This window comes from Hevea brasiliensis, chromosome 3, assembly GCF_030052815.1.
Source record: "Hevea brasiliensis isolate MT/VB/25A 57/8 chromosome 3, ASM3005281v1, whole genome shotgun sequence".
NCBI lineage: Eukaryota > Viridiplantae > Streptophyta > Magnoliopsida > Malpighiales > Euphorbiaceae > Hevea > Hevea brasiliensis.
The window spans coordinates 90,503,893-90,519,486 of NC_079495.1; positions in this window are offsets into that span (position 1 = coordinate 90,503,893).

Below are 15,594 nucleotides of genomic sequence, written 5' to 3' on the forward strand. Positions count from 1 at the left end.
ATTGGGGCATTAGGGACAGAGAAGGTTAATCTAGGATTGGGGGTAGAGGCATTCCGACCAAACCTGGTGGTATTTACTTCGCCCTCCACTTTCGATCTCCTTTGGCATCTTAAAATTTTGAGGGACAGCAAATTCTAAACCTCTTGCCGGAATCCCTCACAGTCTTGCAGCTCATGATCAACTGCCCCTCCATGGTAAGAACATCCCGTACCTTTTTCTGATTCCGATACTTGAGGGCAAAGGTAACCTTCCCTCATTGCCATGGCAAAAATTTCCTCAAAGTGAGGAATTAGTTCTTCTACCTCTGGTGCCAACCTCTCTCCATCCGGTTCTATCATATTTACTCCATTGCCCGCATTATGATTGGGCAACGGGTTTGAGGTAACATTAGGGAGGGAACCATTTCCCTCAATCTTCAACCACCCGTTCCGGATTAAAGCGTGCACTCTCCCTCTGAGTGCCCCGCAGTTGTCAGTTGAATGCCCTTGTGCCCCTCCATGATATTCACAACGGGCAGTGGCATCATACCACCTGGGGTATGGTGGCTGAATTGGGTCTAGGGGGACTGGTACAATCTGGTTTATACCGACGAGGTATCGGTATATTTCACTGAGTGGGAGGGGAAGGGGTGGATCAGGGTTTCTTGGTGGTCTGGGATTATTTTGTGGCGGTCTGGGTTGGGTAGGTGGAGGAGGTGGTCTGGATTGGTAATTTGTAGGTGGAGGATACTGTGGACGTGTATGTGGATAGTTTGGGAAAGGAGGCGGAATGTTGGCAACTGTTTGACCATGAGGGAGAGGATATGGCTGGTAGTTATTTTGGGGAAGAGGGGAATAGTTATTCTGATGGGTAATGGAATGCACATCACCCTCCTTCTTTTTGCCAAAGCGCGCTTTTCTTTCTGAGATTCTCAGTCAACTCCTGCAGCCGTCCCATCCTTAAATTAGCTTCTATCCTTTCACCGGCTTGGATGATGTCAGAGAAGCTGTTGGAGGTATTCCCAATCATCAGGTTAAAGTAAGGAGCCTTCAGTGTTTCGATGAATAGGGAGCAGAGTTCATTGTCGGTCACCGGAGGATATACTTCTGCAGCCTTCTCCCTCCATCTTTGGGCATACTCTTTGAAGTTTTCCCTGTCCCTTTGCACCAAATTTTGGAGATCTCTCCTTGTGGGGGCCACATCACAGTTGAACTTATACTGCTTTAAGAAGGCATCAGCTAAATCCTTCTAGGAGCGCAGTTTGCTCCTGTCCAACTGTATGCACCATCTCAGGGCTGCTCCTGAGAGGCTCTCATGAAAGAAATGGATGAGAAGCCTGTCATCTTCTGTCAAGGCAGACATTTTGGCAATGTAGGTTGCCAGGTGAATGCGGGGATCTGAGTTCCCGGTGTACTTGTCGAAATCAGGGACTTTGAATTTGGGTGGCACCACCACATCTGGCACCAATCTCAGTGAAGCCACATCGACTGAACCATACATGTTCAGCCCCTCAATTGCTCTCAATCTTTCTTCCAGAGCAGATAGTTTTTCATTTTCCCTGGTCTTATTTTCTCCTGCTGCAAAAGATACTCCCCCAGCTGGGAAATGAGGGGTGGAGTGAACCGGAGGGATCACTATTGAAGGATACGGGTCAGTATTTGAGACGACTGGGTAATGGGAGAAAAGTAGGTCATTATTTATGGTAGCCGGGTTAACAGTGACTGTCGGGTCCGCGATAGGTAACTGAAAGGTAAAGGAGGTTGAAGCTTGATGATGATCCATTATCGTGGGTGGTGGAGGAGGTAGTGGTAGGTTATTTTCCCTCATTAGCCTCATGAGTTCTGAGACCTGGTCCTTCAATTCGGATACTTGCCCTTGTAAGTTCTGTACTTGTTCCTGATCTTCCATTATCTTCTTGGTTCGAGATCTTGTTAAGTACACTCGCTTGGATTGAACCGTGTGCTTGGTCAGACTTGCCTTATTTGAAGCAATATTTGATTTTCTGGGAGGAGAAATAAATAAAAGCTTTTAGTGAATTTTGAATTTCGTAAAATACTAAAGGTCCTGGTTCGGACAAAGGATACATTGGCATTTGGGAGCCAAAATGAAATCAAAAGGATGGTAGCATCAATTTTATCATGACATCATTCGATAGTCTGACTGTGAACGACTGGATTGAATGTGCGTTTATGATACATGTCCATATAGCACATCCAATTTTTCGCATAACCCTGGCGAGGGGGTTCCTACGGGAGTTATACTATTCATTCACAATTTTGCTAAACAATGGCCCAAAAATCATTCTATTAACTGAATAATTCGTATACAGCATTCTTTACAATGGCCTAGGCTCAAGGAGGTTCTTTATAATGAGATGACATTTTCTGAGATACTCATATAACCTTTCTTCTTGTCTGGTGGGGTCGAACACTTTCAGAGCATACTCGGATTCAGGTAGGAGTTCTTGTTTTCCCTGTGCTAACGTCCTCTCTAGCTGGTCAACATTTTCTTTCAGCTCCTGATAGAGAACAGCTTGTCTTTCTTTTTCCTTCCTTTCTTTAGCACATTCCTTTAGAATATCGTTGATGAGCAGTGCTTGTTCCTTCAGTTCAAGCTTCTTCTTTTTATTTTCTCGTTTATGTTCTTCTACGAGTATCTCTTGGTATTTCATTTTTTCCTGGAGCTTGCTGTTCCGTGCTTCTACTTCTTTTAATACAGCTTAGAGAGAACCCTTTTCCTTTTCCCACCGTGCTTCTTGCTCCTCGAAGCCCATCTTTTCGGCCCTTGCCTCTTCGCTGAGTCTTCTCACTTTTCTTTTGAGGTTCTGCCGTTGGTCCTCTAACTGCTTTATTTGTTCTTGCAGTCGCGAGTTTTCGGTGTTTGCCTTTTGTAGCGAGTCAGCCAACTGATTATTAGCTTCTTCCGATAGGATGTTTCGGCGAGGGTCGCTGTTTTCGAATTCTGCAGTCGAGTGTTCTTGGTCCCTGTCAGCCCTCCATTTAAGATAGTCGCCGGTGGCACTCAGACCTTTAGGCGACCTCTCCATCAGAGTGATGTTTTCTCAAGATTTGCGAGCTATTTTCAACCCCTCCTCTTCCTTGAGCTCATGGTAGAAGTGACCTTGGTGGCACTCTTCTTCACCGATTCTGAACTGTGTTGAGCCGAATTGCCTCATTACTAAGGCCGGAGTGTAACTTGTGTACCCAGTCACTCCGATTAGGGATACTGATTGATTGTTCCCCGTGCTGATTAAGATGGATTGACTTGACGTCCACAATTTCTTCCAACAATAGTTATGGCTATTGAAGCTCAAAATCCGTTCTTGCCACTGCGGCTCATCCTTCGGACTAATTACCAATCGGGTCATTTTCTCGATGAGAGGCTGATCAAGATACCAAGTTAGTCCCTTTGTCTCCACCGGACACATATGACTAATAATCCAGAGGTGCAACAGCTGAGAACAACACTTAATGGACCCCTTGCCTTGCTGTCTACAGTAAGTGAGGGTTAGAAAGTCTCGGTAAGTATTACCGGTACTGGATTGATTTTCTGCTTCTCTACTGCCCAGAACATTTCCACAACACCGCAGGTTATGATTCCGGAAGGCCCAGGAAACAAGATCAAGCCGTAAATTGCTAAAGCGAGCATCAATGAAGCTTGATCCCACTGTTGATCTTGGATGCATTGATCCAACCCTTTCTTGAGGTAAGTCCAATACCATCCATGCGTGTTTCCTTTGACGGTTTCTCTCGCCTTTGCTTCTTCTGGTGAGATCCTCAGCATATGTGCGAGCCGTTTCCAGGTCTGCCTATGTTCAAGGTGTAGGTAAATCCGATTCTGCGCCGCATAAGGGATTTCTAGCAATGCTTGATATTCTTCGATAGTGGGAGCAGTATCGATGTCATTGAAAGAGAATACTCCAAACTTAGGGTTCCAAACTGGCAACATGGCCTTTAGGGCCGGGACCTGGACCCTAACTCGCATTAAGGTTGCAATCCTCCCGTATTTCTTCTCAAATTGTGCTTTGACCTGATCGGGAAACGACTTCCAACCATTGACCAGACCTTCGAGACTGTTCATCCTGACTTCAATCTTGCTCAGGTCCAATGGAGGTAATGAGCTAATATCCCTTTGTGGGGGCACTGAGCTATGAGACGATTCAGGCCATGGTTTAGCATTCTGTTCAGATTTAAGAACTTCTTCTGCCGACTGACTCGAGGATGCCATGTTAAAAATGATGCTTATCCTTTTACAGACCTTATTTTGGTGATGCCTGTAGGAAAAACTGGTTAGCGGGATAAATTAAGGTAATCTCGAATTATACTGTTGACAAAGTGATACCTACACATTTATCAAAGTAGGAAAATGTGTAGGTTTTCTCAATAGTATGATTCGAGATTACTCTTAAAAATAAGAACGAAATAAAATAAACGGAATAGGGTAAGAGTAAGTATGCCCCCTTTGTCTTAAAGTAAAGGAAAGTCCTAATACCGGCTGGGTGCTATCTAGTTGGACAGTTCTATCTTACAAGGTAGCTCGCTACGGCTTCTAACTATCGTGATAGTTTAGCCCAGGGTCTAATTTTCTAAAAGCCACAGGTTCCCAAATTGCCCCCACTGTAAACAGTGGAGCCCCATTCTATCCCCCACGATACTGTCGGAAAAATTCCATGGGTATCACAGTGAATAGAACGAGTTCCAATTTGAGCAGAAGCCTTCACGGATACTAACGGGGTAAAACCCATGGGTATCGCTACATGACTCCCTCCTACTTTCTTAAAAGGGTAAGAAAGCCCGGGTATAGGGCTGAAGTGTGTGAGGACATCGTGTGAGTGTTCAATGTGTGAAGGGACACCTTTACCTCTTCCCAATTCAGGGGGATTTTATTTTTCCTTTTTTTTTTTAAATGTAGAGCACTGTAGAAAATAAGACAAGCAAGACAAACAAAATGGTTAGCAGGAATAACAATAATTAACATACAGAATCTTGAGGAGTGAGCCCACCTAACTATGATTTGATCGCAAAATTAAATATACCTTTGGACCTCTAGACCGGGGTTAAGTTTTAACATCCCCAGTGGAGTCGCCAAGCTGTCGCAAGGTATTTTGCGGTCGCCTGGACGAACACTCACCGAAGTGGGAAAAGTGAGGAGTCGCCACTTTAATTTTAAGGGAAATTAAAGAAAACCATTTGTGAAAGTAAGTTACACTAAAACCACTTCAAAAACAGAGATTCTAGGTTCGGGGTCCATGAACGGGTGGGGAAGGTGTTATGCACCCCACCTCGTCCCTCAACGAGGATAAGCAGATTTAATTTCACGTTCTTCATAGTTAGGAGGGCTTGGATGGAAATGTTAATCCTTTTGACCGAAAGGAATGTTTGATTTTTCACTAATCCGGATTACCCAGATACATAAGTAAATGAGACGACCTTAGTGAATTGCGGTTGTATATTAACTTTATTCCAGGGAGAATCATTTTACATATTTGTTAAAATTTAATTTGGGAATCGGATAAGAACTCTCCTCCAATCTCCTTTAAATATTTATTAAAATTTTTAAGCTTGAGAATCGGATAAGGACTCTCCTCCGACTTCTATTAAATATTTGTTAAAATTTTTAAGCTTGAGAATCGGATAAGAACTCTCCTCCGATCTCCTTTAAATATTTGTTAAAATTTTAAGCTTGAGGATCGGATAAGAACTCTCCTCCGACCTCTATTAAATATTTATTAAAATTTTAAGTTTGAGTTTCGGATAAGAACTCTCCTCCGACCTCTATTAAACATTTAAATGGGGACCGAATAAGGACTTTTTCGATCTCTCAAGGTTTAATTACAGCTACGCATCATAAGAACCTGAGACTAAGAGTTTCGGCATTCAAAGATGCCAAGGGTCGGAATAAGGCTTCTTTTAACTGGTTGGTACCTTGTGACCAGACAAAGGATGCCAAACTAAATTTTACCGATCTCCTATGTAATTACCTTACCAGTACCTTTTTATACATAATCCGTTCTGTTTATTTACCGGAATTTTAGTTTCATTCTGCTTTATGACGTCATACTGAATCACCTTCTATGTTAGCCTAGTGATGAACTCTATTATTTTCTTGACGTATTATTCAGGCCTTCTATTTTAAAGAAGTACTTAAGACACGACTACCTACATTTTACCGAACTACTTATACCTTACTTGAGATGAGGACTTTTGATTTAGAAGTAGCAAAGCTTAACAAAAAGAATGGACCAGTTGACAAAGAAAGTAAACTTCGGGAATAACCTTCATTACACCATATAAACTTGGCGAAGATTACAAACATAAAAGTAAAGGGAATGCGTAAAATAAAGAGCTTTTAGTGAAACAGATATATAAACACTCACCTGTGAGGAGCCGAACCTACTAAACTAATCGCAGAACGTAATAGAGGCGCAAGCTGTTTTAGCTTGAAGGCTGAAGCTCGCCTAGAAACGAAGGATGCTTAGCTACACGGCAGTCAGGTTTAAACAAGCAAGTTGAGCTTGGGAAATAAGAATGGAAATAAAGATGACAAAAGAACTGAAAGTAAGGGCGTCACAGGATAATGAAAGAACTGAAAATGGAGAGTTTCAGTATTTCAAGAATCCCTTTTGCAAGAAAACACTTCAGAAAACTGGTTTCAAAAGTTTTTCCTTATTAAAAACTTAAAAACAGCAGAGTAACGAACTGAATTAAATTTCAGAGTTCTTCCACTATAGTAACTATTTCTCCTTTTTTGCCCGTCCCTTTGAACAGTTTTCAGGCAGGTATTTATAGGAACCGGGTGCTTCCCCTGAAGGGTCAGGATCTATTTTGAGGGAGATGGAGGGTCAGGATTTTGAAGGACATGATCTGAGGCTCATGAATTAAAGAGGATCAGAACGGACGGCCGAGATCCCCTTCAGAATATTTGTCATTTTCTTCTTTTAATCTGACGGTCCCAAATTCTCTTGTCCGGGGCGATCCGAGGGCTAGGAGTGAAAGGCGTTGATCTTGTCATTTTCTTCTTCGATCCGAGGGCTCCGAGCTCGTCCTTACAAGTAAGATCAACGGTGGAGATTAGGATGTACAGCGCTGTCCTGACGTACTCTGGCGCATGTCAGAAATGCGGGCGATTCTGGGGCGTGCGGTTGAGATTTCTCCTGCAATGCTTTAACTACCTCGGCTCTGATTATGACGATAATTGACAGGAGCTGTCTTATTCTCTTTGTCTTCCGACCTCCCCTCTTTTCCGATCTTTTCAACGTGATCCTTTTTTGATCTCTCATACCGGGTTCCTCTCTTCACGCTCTCTTCCAATCTTTCCTGACACGCTCTCTTCCGATCTTTCATGCCGGTCTCCCTTTTACCGATCTTTCATGCCGGTCTCCCTTCTACCGATCTTTAAAGATCGCTCTTATGATGTAATCAGACCTTTAATGTAGTCCGATCTCAAGAGATCGCCCAAATGATGTGATTAGACTTTTAATGTAATCCGATCTCCCGAGATCGTCGAAACGATGTAATCAGATCTTTTCGGAAATAAAATTTATTTTGATAACTGTTGTTTTATTATTATTGCATTGATTATTTTCCGATCCCTGAAGTATTTATCCGATCCGACTCTTAATTTGAATGACACTTATCCGATCCGTAATTCAAAACACCTTAATCTGCAACCCTACAGTTAACCGATCTCTTTATGGAATCTCTGGAATATTCGTGAGACGTGTCAGAACAGCTGGCGAGTCCCGCTATCCAATGCACTACCTGAAACATCGTGAGCATTAAATGCTCGAACGAGTATAAATAGGGGTGGGGTTAGCCAGTTGCTCCTTCCTGTCATTTTCAGTCTCTCGCAAACAACTTCCAAATTCTCTCGTTTTCTCAAGTTTCTCCGACACCGATCAAGCTCCGGTAAGGGTTTTGATCTTTACTTTAGTTTAAATTTTCTGTTTCCTTTGAAAATGAGCGGTGCCGAAGGTCAGAGAGCAGTAAGCCCCCCTTTCATTCAGTTCTCGTGGTCGTCCGATGATGTAGAGGTGGTCGGACCAAGCGCGCAGCCTGAACTTCCTAGGGTCTCCGCTCCAGCTCGGGGACAACCAGCACCATCAAGGCATTTGCCTTCTTCAAGGAGCGAAAATCTTCCCATGGACGAGCTACTGTCAATCTTGCAAGAAACCGACCTTCAGTCGTTCAGCCAAGAGTACAACATCCGACCTGATTCCTACGAATTGATTAAGTGTCACGGCGATCTTCGTGCCGATCACTTCTTCAAGGAGAACGATATGATTATGGTCTACGAAGAACAATTAAAGGTTGGTCTGCGGTTCCCTTTGGACGACTTCTTCAAAGAAGTTTTGAAATATCACCAAGTGTGCATCGCTCAAGTTCACCCGAACTCGTGGCGGATCTTGGTAGCTTTCCGAGGCCTATGCCGAGCTAAAGGGCTTCGACCCACGGCTAAGGTGTTCGCTGAACTGCATCGACTAACTCGTCGCAAGGACGACGAGTATTGGTTCATCCAGGCGAAACCCCATTGTGGGCTTTTTACCGATCTACCTTCCTCCCTGAAGAATTGGAAGAACCGCTTCTTTATCTTGAGGAGCAAAATTTCGAACAGCTTTGAGGGCTTCCCCCGCAGCTGGCTGCATCAGGGTCCTTTGCTTACGAAGCACATCGCCCTAAATAGAGAAGAGGGTGCAATGGTGATGGAGTTGAAGGAACAGGTGTCCAGAGAGAAGTTCTCTTGTTTGGATGCCGTGACGGCCGAGCTACACCATTGGACTATGCAGCTGGTCACCGGTCAAGATCGCGGGCTTCAGCTCTCTGCTCTCGGCATCGGTATTTTCTATATCTCAAATCTTTGGACCTTAGCGATCTCACTGACCTCTTCTTTGTGCAGGTATGGCAAGCGGCGAAGCTTCTAAGGAGAGTCGGAAGCGGAAGAGAGAGATCTCTCGGAAGGTACGGGAGATGAAGCGCTCCGAGCTGCTTCAAACACCTGGTCATGAGCCCGGGGAGTTACAGAAAGGCTCATCTCAACCTTCCGGACCGCCAATCATAGAAATGGTCTGAACTCCTCCTCACCAAGAAGAGCCACCTCCACCTCCGCCGACCGCTTCAAGTGCAGAAGGGGGCCCTTCCCAAACTATTGTGAGGCCTCTTTCCCGCGGCGCTCAAGTTCTAATCCATTCCCTGGAGAAGAATCGGACTGTTCGGGAAAATCCGGGCTTAGCAAAGGTCTTGGGGGCTTCCATCTGTCTTCGGGAAGATCGGGACAGGCTGTCCTCAGACAACCTTGATGACATCCTGACCCGGTCTATGAGCTTGAACGTGGAGTGCTTGGTGAACCAGCACATTGTCCGGGAGAAGGCTCATCGCCTGGGTATAGAGGTCGAGAAGATGGGTCACGAAGTGTCTTCTCTCCGATCCCAACTTTCGTCCACTCAGGACTACATATCTCAGATTGAGGGACGGATGAAGTTCTATGAGGACAAGCTGGCCGAGCAAGCTCATGTTCTGGCTGAGCGAGATCGTGTTCTCGGGGAAGTTCAAGCGCTCCGAGCTGATGAAGCTGCTCAACTCACTCATCTTGCTGAGGAGCTCAAGGCGAAAGAAGAAGAAATGGTGACCGGAGTGGCCGGCGCTTATGTGAATGCTCATAGAGATCTCCTGGCTGAGCTCAAGAAGCGTTATCCTGAGGAGGACTTCTCCTGGATGGCCAACCTGGCTCCCGAGGATGAAGGTGAGGATAGCGAAGGGGAGGCTGAAGGTGAGAGAGAAAATGAACATGTAGTTCAGGCTGGGGACGATCCCCCAGCCGAATGACTTGTATAAATTTTGAAATGAAATGCAATGAAAGTTCCTCTTTTGTTCAATGATTGATTGTGATCAGAAAATTTCTAAATTGCGTAAGCACTCGATTGTTTGAACATATTAGAATGACAACTGAAAGTGATTATTAATTTAAGTATAGGAGATCGGAGAACACAATATGCATGAGATTAGTTACAAACGGGACTTAATTAAAATTAGAAATTTGGCTTTGAACACTTAAGATCGGGATCATCTTTAAACCGAGTCGAAACCTTTATCATTCTCAAATTTTAAATGAGAGACCGGCAACAAGACTGGTGTTACGAAGGCCTTATGTTGGTTCAATTTTATTTGACAAGAAAGATCGGAAATACAATTAAATGATCGGGGGACTCGAGAATTGGTTTGAGGGATCGGTGAGGCTTTAAATGACCTGGAGACTTGGTATTAATTAAATTCTTTTTGTGGGGAGATCGGAAGTGTGGTCGGTTGGTAAAGGGGACTGTATTGGGGATCGGCTTCAAGGTTTATTAATTTCGGGGGATTGGCCAAAATATGGTGTCGACAATTCTCTTAATTGTCCGGACTGACACCGATCACCGGAACAATGAAATATATCAGGCTATGTATATAGGGGTGTTATAATTTTCCCCCCCTTAAAATAAATTTTGTCTCAAAATTTTACCTTATATCAGTCTCTGAATAGCTATGGGTGCTGTCTCCTCATGTCCTCTTCACGCTCCCAAGTAACTTCCTAGCCTGAATGATGGTTCCACAATACTTTTACCTGTGGTATCTGCTTGTTTCTCAGCTGCTTCACTTCATATGTCAGAATCTCAATGGGTTCTTCCTCATATGTGAGGTCTGGATTCAGCTCAATCTCTTCTACTGGTAGTACATGAGATGAGTCTGATTTATACCTCCTCAACATAGATACATGGAAGACATTATGTATCTTCTCTAACTCTGGAGGTAATGCCAATCGATATGCCAGAGGACTCACTCTTTCCAGAACCTCATATGGTCCAATGAAGCGAGGACTCAGTTTCCCCTTTCTGCCAAATCTCATAATTTTCTTTCAAAGGGAAACCTTAAGGAATACTTTATCACCCACTGCATATTCAATATCCCTCATCTTTAAATCAATGTAGGACTTCTAATGGTCTAATGCAGCCTTGAGTAGATCTCTGATTAGTCTAATCTTTTCCTCTGTCTGCTGTACAATTTCTGGCCCAATAATTTTTCTTTCACCCACTTTATCCCAACACAGGGCGAGTTCTGCACTTTCTGTCATACAATGCTTCATATGGAGGCATCCCAATGCTTGATTGATAGCTGTTGTTGTAAGCAAACTCAATCAAAGGCAACTGTGTATCCCAACTACCCTCAAACTCAATTACACAAGCCCGAAGCATATCCTCCAATATCTGAATTATTCTCTCAGACTGGCCATCTGTCTATTGGTGGAATGTCGTGCTGAAGTTCAATCTAGTTTCTAGGGCTCTCTGAAAACTACCCCAAAATCTATAAGTGAACCTAGGATCTCTGTCGGACACAATCGGTGGCAAGACCCGATCCAATCGGTAGCTGAATCAGTCGGAATCAGCCCAGGAAGCTGAAGTGGCGCGCTATTCAAAGGGGAGTTTTAGGGCACATTTTTCGACGATTCCAGGTGGCGGCCAGCAAGGGGAAGGGTACCAGGGTGGTTGCCGACGTGAGGGGAAGGGCTGGGTGGCAGCGGCCAGTAGTGGGAAGGAGTGTGGAAAGAGAAAAAGGGAAGGGAAGAGAGGAAGTCGGGAAATGCGATGGAGAAGGAAATAAAAAGGAAAAGGGCCGATTCGATTCAGTCGATCCGACCCAGTCCGGTTCGATTCGACCGATCCGACTCGATTCGGTTCGATTCAGGATACTCGAAATTGAATTTTTACTCTGTGTTGAGACAAAAAATGAAGCCCAAAGATAAAAATTTGTAGAGTCTAAATATATTTTTAGTTTTACCACATAGTCTTTAAATTAATTTTTTTTAAAAATATCAAAGTTTCACATTTTCGAAAAATCGAACCCAATTTCTAAAATCCGAAAAATTTCAAATAATTTTTCAAAATTTAAATAAAATAAAATATTAATATTTACCCATAAAATAATTAATTTAAAAATTAGGGGTGTTACAAATTAATAATATTAAAGTTATTTACAAAATTATGAAATTATAAATTTAATGGTAATTGGAAATTTATTAATAAATAAACAAAAAAGTAAAAACAACCAAGATTGGTTGGATGGAACCAGGCGTAAATAAATAAAATTGATTTGCTTTATAAACTCAAACTGAGCATCATTAGTTAGGGAGAGCTTAATTAATAACTAATTAAACAATCATTAACATGTTTTGTATGTAGGTTTGCTCCTCTTAAACATGTACTTAGTAGAGGACAAATAGGTTATTTCTTTTGCTTTCCCATTATATTTTAACTTTTGCCAATACTTTGTGTTATTTCATGAACGAAATTAAAAGAGTAAAAAAAAAAATATAACATCAAATCTTTGAAAAAAAAAAACTTCCCAACGCTGTCGCCCGTACAAAGTCCTGGCTAGTCGAGAGCTCAAGACGAGCGCGTCGGCCATAATAAGATTTAATGGAATTATTTGTTTTATTTTTTCTTTTCTTTGTTTAAAGTTGAGCATTTTTTTTTTCTTTTAAAGGTCGACAGACGCACATACGTGGCTCAATGAACACACCCTTGGTAAAACTATGTCGGTGAAAGAAAAAAAAAACTTACCTTTTCTGCACAAGCAAGTTGAGAAGGACACTTATGTTATTGAGAATATGAGGAACCCGTTGTCTAGTTGGAATGCTGAAAAATTGTCTTTGGCAGGTCGAATCACTCTTATGAGGTCGGTCCTTCATGCAATGCCAAATTATGTAATGCAAACAGCTTATTTGCCCTCTATGACTTGTAAAGAAATTGAGAAACTTTGTAGGAGTTTTCTATGGGCCTCTTCTTCTAGTCAACGTCATATTTCTCTCGTTAATTGGGATACAGTCCAGCTTCCTATTTCTCAGGGTGGCCTTGGTATAAGGGAAGTGCAGAGTTTGAATAAAGCTTATCTACTGAAGATTTGTTGGCATCTAATTACTAGACAGGATCTTCTTTGGGTGAAGGTTTTAAGATCTAAATACAAGCTTCATTCTTATTGAAGAGAAATAATGGATGTTAAGAAGTCGACCTGCTCTTCTCTATGGCAAGAAGTTTCTGCTTGTGGGTCAAAGTTGAGTAAAGGTGTCCAATGGAGTATTGGTAATGGTAGAAAGGCTCGATTCTGGTTAGATTTTGGGTGGCAGAAGGCATTTTCCTTCAGGAAGTTGCTAATGATTTCATTCCCCAGGATTGGCTTCATCAAACTGTGGATTTTTTTGTTACTCCGAGTGGTGATTGGAATTGGAGCATGTTTTCCTATTTAATTCCTGAGCAGTATATTCTCCTTATTAATGCTATTTTGCCTCCTCATCAATCCTATGATAGTGACTCTGTGCTCTGGGGTTCCTCACCTGATGGTTCTTTTACCCTCAAGAGTGCTTATGCCTTGATCAGGAAGGATTTCGCATCTGATAATGCGACAGTTTGGAGATCTGTGTGGCGTTGGTTTGGTCCTTTCCGTGTCAATTCCTTTTTGTGGCTCAATTATCCATGGCCGTTTACTTTCCAATGTTGAACGTTGTAGACGGCATCTTTCTTCTTCGTCAGCTTGCCAGTTATGCTCCAACTGTGATGAAACTACTCTTCATGTCTTGTGAGACTGCCCTTTTGCTGCTTTAGTTTGGAATCGTGTTTTTCAGTTAAGTGGCAAAAACTATTCAGCTCCTGATAGCTTGGTGATTCGTGACTGGATTTTTCCCAATTTAGTGGATGATAATGCTGTTCTTGATGGAGTTTCTTGGTGCTCTATTTTTGGTCTCACTTGCTGGGCTTTATGGAAGAGAAGGAATTTCTTTGTTTTTCGGGGAAAATAGCAGTCTGCTGAAGAGGTTGTTCAACATATTTTTGCTTGGACGAATAATCACTTCATTGCTGTCAATAGTACAGCTGTTGCCCCTTCCAGACCTGCTTGGTGCTTCACTCAGATCAGTTGGGTGTCACCGCGACCTTCCTGCTTCAGCAGGAGGATTGTTGCAGGATTCATATGCGGTGGATTCAAGGTTTCTTACTTAATCTTGGTAGTTGCACTATCACTGCTGCTGAAGGAAGAGCGACGCTTCAAGGTCTCCTGATGGCTTAGAAGTTGGGTTTTCGTCTAGTGAATCTTCAAGTGGACAATGCTGCAGTTGTTGATTTCATTAAAGGGAGTGCCCTAGTTCCGGGGAGACTTGGACATTTATTTGCTTCTCTTCGTGCCATGCTTGACTGGAATTGGGTTGTCTGAGTGGAACATATTTACAAGGAAGCTAATACATGTGCGGATCATCTTGCTTCTCTTGCTGGGCATGCCCCTCTTGGTCTTCATGTTTTGTCTGCTCCTCCTGTTGGTTTACACGATTTACTTTTGTATGATGATGCTGTTGGGGTCTCTCATCCCCGTTTAGTTGTTGTTTAAAAACAAAATTTTTCTTCCTTTTTCAATTTTAATCTCAAAAACAAATTACCTTCATAACAAGCAACACAACATACGATAATGCTATATTTGGTAATTTTCTCATAATTTCTTACAAGATTTTCAAGAATTTGACCTTCATTTTCGACATCTTTCCACAAGATTAAAGATAATTTCTTTAATCTAAATTGCAGCAAAATTCAATAATTAAAAAATAAATAAGAAATAATTTAATTTAATAAAAAAAATATTAAAATAATAATTATCCTTTGATAACAATTGTGATTTCTCTTTTACCCCATCTTTAGTATTAAATGATAATTTGACATAGATGAAAATAAAAAAAAATTATAGGAAAAATTATTAATCAATAATATAGCATATAATATAAGCTAATTTAACAATTAAAAAAGAAAATAAAAAAAACATATAATTTTATTTTCTTTAACATAATTATTTACATCACTAAGGTTTTGAAGTTATATCTCAATATTTCTTGAAGAATTATTACGATATGCTCCTTAATAATAGTAAATTGAGTGAGCAATAAATCAAACTTTTCATAAACATTAAAATAAGCAACATTAATTTCCTTAACTACACCATTAATCAATCATGGTGTAAGTCTTCTCTTTTAAAAGAATCCTTAAACATATCAACAACATTATTTAAACATAATAGCTTTAATTTTAATTCCTTATAAAAAAAGAAATTAGCTATATGAATTACAAAGAGGAAATCAAATATAAAATATAAAAAATAATGTGTATAATAAAAGATAATATTTACCTTGAAATCAGCTAATATTAATTTTCTAATTAATTGACCAATCCCGCTTATGAAATATTCTTTTTGCTATACTTCAAAGTTATGAATTGAAGTATCTACTTTTGCATTGGGATAAGTTACTTTATCATTTTATCCCATTTCCAATACTAGAAGTTTATTGGTAAGCAATATGTTTAATAATTGGTTTAAATGTTTGAAGACTGTTTTGAAAGAGGAAAAATTTACATTATAACTAATAATGGTGTAGTTAAGGAAATTAATGCTGCTTATTTTAATGTTCATAAAAAGTTTAAATTATTACTCAAATCTACTATTGCCAAAGAACATATTGTAACAATTTCTCAAGAAATATTGAGATACAAGTTCAATAAATTTGATGATGTAAACATTTATGTTAAAGAAAATAAAATTATAAGTTTATTTTTTC